We start from the raw sequence: 6000 nt of genomic DNA, 5'->3' as shown, positions 1-6000 counted from the left end.
GGTAGGTATAGGTATTTGTGTGTCTGTCTGTCTGTCTGTCTGTCTGTCTGTCAGGGATGCAAACAATGGTGATACTTCACACTTTTCTTTTTGTATTTAAATATCCACTGAATATCCATGTGGTATAAGTAAATCCACCTCATATGAAGCATTCTCATTTATATTAAGTACAGATATTGAATCATATTTATAAATATAATTGAAGGCAGGATCTGACCTCATCCGGTCCCTTCCTATTTCCATCACCTGAATAGAAGACTGAGGCGAAGGTGAAGACAATACAATGTTGAATAGTAGGACACGGGGACATACAGAGACAGACAGAGAGAGAAAGGGACAGAGAGAGAGTCATACGAGAAGGATCAAATCGAAAAAGGATAGTGTTGAGAGCTGAGAAACCTTGCAGGTCTGAACAGAGTGAGGTTGTTATCTTGTTACCCGGACCACGATGAAAGGAGGAAGAGGAGGAGGAGGAGGAGGAGGAGGAGGAGGAGGAGGAGGGTGTTATCTTGTTACATGGGCCACTGAAGAGGGGAGGAAGAGGAGGAGGAAGAGGAGGAGGAGGACGAAGAAGAAAGGGGCCAAAGGAAGACATGATGGCAAAGGTCCATTGGAGAGAGGAGGGAGGCGCAGCAGAGAAAACAAAGAGGGGGAAGGTGAAAAGAGGAAGGAGGATAGTTAAGTCAACTTATTTATATAGCAAATTTTAAACACAAGGCAGACTCAAATATGCTTCACATGTCATACAATACAATAAAACAGGATTTAAAAAAAACGCAAAAAAGAAAATAATCAAAAATAAGATTAAAAAAGATTTAAAATAATGCATGAAAGACATGATAGAATGACAGAGAGGGTTAGAAACTATAGAAAGATAGAAAGAGAAGGGAGGGACAGTGGGAGGGAGATAGAGAGGGAGAGGGATAGAGAGAGGGGGATTGAGAGAGTGATAGAGCGAGGAGGATGGAGAGAGGGATAGAGTGAGAGGGACATAAAGAGGGGTAATGATATAGAGAGATGGATAGAGAGAGATAGAGAGTGGGTTAAAATAGGGAGATATCGAGAGATGGAAAGAGCAAGGGGTCAGAAAGAGGAAAATAACTAAACAGTACGGGAACGGATAGAAAAAGGTATATAAAGGTAAAACAAGGGAATGTAAAATGTAGGACAGACAGGAGGAAGGAGCTAGGAGGATGGATGATGGACGATGGCGGCTGCGGGATGGCGGGTGGAGGATGAGGGCGTCATAAAGATCCCCGTCCCCAGCTGGCCCCTGGAGGAGAGGGAAATAAAAAGGCTCTTTCTAACGCCATCATCCCCCAAACTGCTGGATCTCACAGTCCGATGGGACGAAATCACTTCACCTGCCAGTGTGTGTGTGTGTGTGTGTGTGTGTGTGTGTGTGTGTGTGTGTGTGTGTGTGTGTGTGTGTGTGTGTGTGTTTCCTTAGTCTTTTGTATGCCATGCCTACCATTATTACACCCATACCCATTATCTCATGTCTGACAGCTACATAAGTACCCCATCAACCACCGTCTGTGTGTGAGTTTGTGTGTGTGTAGTGTGCTTGTGTGTGTGTAGTGTGTGTCTCTCTGTGTGTGTGTGTGTGTCTCTCTGTGTGTGTGTGTGTGTGTGTGTGTGTGTGTGTGTGTGTGTGTGTGTGTGTGTGTGTGTGTGTGTGTGTGTGTGTGTGTGTGTGTGTGTGTGTGTGTGTGTGTTTGTCTGTGTTTTGTGTCGAATTTGAAAGCAACTCCTATCAGAAAGAAATCAAGGAGAATGGAGAAGGTTCTAGATAGGATTAGTCTTACTCAAACTCTTCTCAACAGACAACCATTTCAACTACATACTATATCTATCGCTCCGCCTCCCTCTATCTCCCAACCTTTCCCCTCTGCCTCTCTCCTTCCCCTCCCTCATTGACCCTCTTCTTCTCCATCCCTGTTTCTCTTTCTCTCCCTACATCCTTTATCCCATCCATAGTGTCTTCTTCATCTCTGTCAGCTTGTTATGCTAAAAGCCTTGAAGAGGTTTTCATGGACAGACAAAATCAAACACACACACACACACACACGCACAAACCCACACATGCACACACTCCTCCTACTAAAAGTATTGATCACTGACTATCCTTCTCTGGTTACTATTATAGTACACACACACTCTATCACACACACACACACACACACACACACACACACACACACACACACACACACACACACACACACACACACACACACACACACACACACACACACACACACACACACACACAGTTGCAGTAGGGTCCAGTGGAGGGAAGTTGGCAGAGTTACAAATTATAAGTGATGGTTTAGAGCAGGCAAAGTAGTCAGCATGCATTCACTGTTTGTGTGTGTGTATGTATGCTTAGTTTTGGTGTGTTTTGTGTGTGAGTAATCGAGACCTATATGTGAATGCGTGTGTGTGGTAGGGGTATAGTTGGGTTCTGTGTTGTGTGAGTGTGTGTGTGTGTATGTGTTGTGTGTGTGTGTGTGTGTGTGTGTGTGTGTGTGTGTGTGTGTGTGTGTGTGTGTGTGTGTGTGTGTGTGTGTGTGTGTGTGTGTGTGTGTGTGGGGTCTAATTAGGTTTTGTGTGTGTGTGTGTGTGTGTGTGTGTGTGTGTGTGTGTGTGTGTGTGTGTGTGTGTGTGTGTGTGTGTGTGTGTGCGCTCACACAGTTTTCAACTCAAGGTCAGACCCTAAGGGTTAATGTACACATCATGTAACATTGTTACATGTGACTCATTAAACCTCTGTGAGCGTGACTGGTACGCTACACCAGTCCTGTAGCCTGATGGGGTATATGGTTTCTTGTAGGAGTGTGCAGTGGATGTGGGCCATGTAAGCATTGGAGTGAACAGGCCAAGGGCTAGCCAGGGGGGAAGGCACTATATTGTAGGCAGTTTTCTCGAATGTTCGTTGAGTTATGCTAAGATGATGTAATGCTGTGTTTATTGAATGCTAAAAGTTATTATAAACTTGGCAAACTGTATAGTTGGTTTAGTTCTGTGCTTGAGCTTTTAGGGCTTTCGAATGGGCAATTATAGCGTTAGATTGCCTGCCAACTTTGGGGTGTTTTCTGGGCAATCTAACATGAATAACTCATTCGGCAAAACGGCTCTCATACAATTTCTCATAATTTATGGAAGAAATGTTTATTACATAATTAGATATATTATACATGCATATACACACCAAATATATTAAGCTATGTGTGAGTAATTTCTGGGTTTGTTAAATATTCATTCATACATTCATATTCATCGCTGTTACCATTGCAATGGTATATAGAGAAAAGCAAAGATACAGTATTCAAACTGACAATTGTGCTTCAACAACCAAAGACTTATTCAAAAGTAAACTTATGAAAAAGACAATTACGGGCCTACATAACATTTTCCAAACACAAATATCGAAGAAATGTCCCATTTGAACTGCTGAGTTCTGCTTTGGTAATATTCGAGACCTTTATGCATTTTATTTTTCGCGGAATAAAGCTACGCAAAAATGATATTTATTATTAATCGTTTGTCACCAGGAAATCAAAAACAGCCCAACCCATGGTAAAACTTTGACCACACCAAATCTCTGAAACCCAGAAATTAAAATACGAAAAAACAATTTCTCGACTCCTTCCTTCTATGGAGCACAATGTTATATTAAATAAGCCGTGACATTTTTCTTGTAGGGGTTACAGATAAGACCGGTGCTCGTCTTTGTCTCTTATTGTAATCCCATAATCAAATCCCTTCCGACTCTACCAGCTCCGCCACCAATCAAATCCATTCTAGAGAGTGCTCGTGTCGTCATCCCCCTGCCTTTATTAGATCTCTTGTCGCGGGAGGGGCGTCTGGGCATAGCTCACAGGAGTTAATGGCCCAGGTGGAGTTGGAGTGGTCTTTCTCCAGTGCTGCTTTAGTGTGGCTGCAGGTGTGCTAAATAAGTCTAACGACCATAATGAGGCACTGCCAGGGGCTATTATAAGGGAGGGGACAGGCAGGGACACTACAATAACCAGGATTCATTGGTTTAGTGTTCGTCGTACCTGCTGGATGAGGTTGTGCCAGCTGCATTCACAGTGCATAATATACACAATTATGAGAATGAGCACCTATACACACAAACAGTAGATCCACCAATATGCATCACGCATAAGTGCACTTTCATAATGAAATACAAAGTAGTACACGCACACACACACACACACACACACACACACACACACACACACACACACACACACACACACACACACACACACACACACACACACACACACACACACACACACACACACACACACACACAGGTACCCCGCTCCCCCACCCCCCACCCCCTCCTCCCCAAACACACACTCACACACACATACATACTCTCTCTGGCAGAACATAGATAAGGACTTAAACAGACATAAATCAAATCCAGTTGCAGAGGTGAGCATGCACACACACACACAATAACACACACAAACACACATTTTACCCCACACATACCACAAACGTCCACCCTGAAATCGAAAAAAAAAAAAAAAGTCCATTACGTTCCCCATAATGTTGAATTGATTGAGGGCACTAACAATCAAACCTTAGGACCCCCCCCTCACGCACACACACACACACCTCTAAAACACACAGACACACACCATAAACACACACACCCACGCACACACACCCCCACCCACACACAAACACCCACAGAGAAAGTCCAGTATGGAAAGCAGAGAAAGCACCTGAGTGCATTTGGCGACTGCAATGCGGCTAGCTCCAACGCTTCAGTGTCCATTGATATTAAACGGTTAGCATATCTCATGAGTCTTAACGGCGACCGTAAGCCACTTATGTCCACTCACCGGCCACCGAGGTGAGCCTATGAAGAGGACCCGTGTGGAGGCAGACATCTGCAGCGTGACATCTGCAGCATTGATGATGATGACGATGATGAGGATTATCTTGTGGAATAGAAGCGGTGGAATTGCCCAATAGTTTGACAGTTCATCTGGACAACTTTGGCTCTTCTCTGAATGGTAATTGCAGCTCTTTGCTTAGAAAATGGCCCCATTTTAGACGCAAAGAGCTGCTATGAAGAAGCTGAATTGGACTTGGACTTTGAACTGTGAAAAGCATCAATACTGGAGCGATCGACTTGGACTTGTTGTCTGACATAACTCACATGACTGAAACACCCCTTCAACTATTTAACTACCTCTAGCTTATAGCAAGTCTAATAGGCTCATAATACTCAGCGAGTTAGCCATGCATAGCTTACTGGTCTTTGGGCATAAATATCATGCTCGGCAGCAACTGTACTCCCCCACCCTTCTGGCGACATCAGAGACGGTCTTGCACCGATTCATCTGACGCATATCTTTTTATGTCATCAGTCTTTTTATCATTTGTTATTTCTTACTCTCTTTCTCTCTCTCAGCAGTCACTTGATCTCACTCTTTATTTTTATTTTTTCTCCTATCCTCTATTATATCCCCTAGCATCTCTCTCTCCCTCTCTCTCCCTCACACTCACACTCACACTCACACACACACACACACACACACACACACCTGTTGCTGCAGGGGGACGGCCAAGGCCAAGGCCAAGGCATGCATCTGATAGCCTGTGAAGCACCCAATAGGCAACACACAGTGTGTGTGTGTGTGTGTGTGTGTGTGTGTGTGTGTGTGTGTGTGTGTGTGTGTGTGTGTGTGTGTGTCTGTATATGTACAGCTTTTGTGTGTGTGTGTGTGTGTGTGTGTGTGTGTGCGTGTGCGTGTGCGTGTGTCTGTATATGTACAGCTTGTGTGTGTGTGTGTGTGTGTGTGTGTGTGTGTGTGTGTGTGTGTGTGTGTGTGTGTGTGTGTGCACTGTGTTTTACACTCCTAGCAGGCCACTGTGACCTTGACCACCGCCTCTATCTGTCGATATCTACTCTCAATCATAGTTAATAACCACTGTAGTCAATGAGGGGTTTTAGTGATTCTTCATTAT

This window comes from Micromesistius poutassou, assembly GCF_964030765.1.
Source record: "Micromesistius poutassou genome assembly, chromosome: 1".
In the NCBI taxonomy this organism is placed as follows: domain Eukaryota; kingdom Metazoa; phylum Chordata; class Actinopteri; order Gadiformes; family Gadidae; genus Micromesistius; species Micromesistius poutassou.
The sequence above is the reverse complement of the archived record's forward strand: the minus strand, read 5'-3'. Positions refer to the sequence as shown.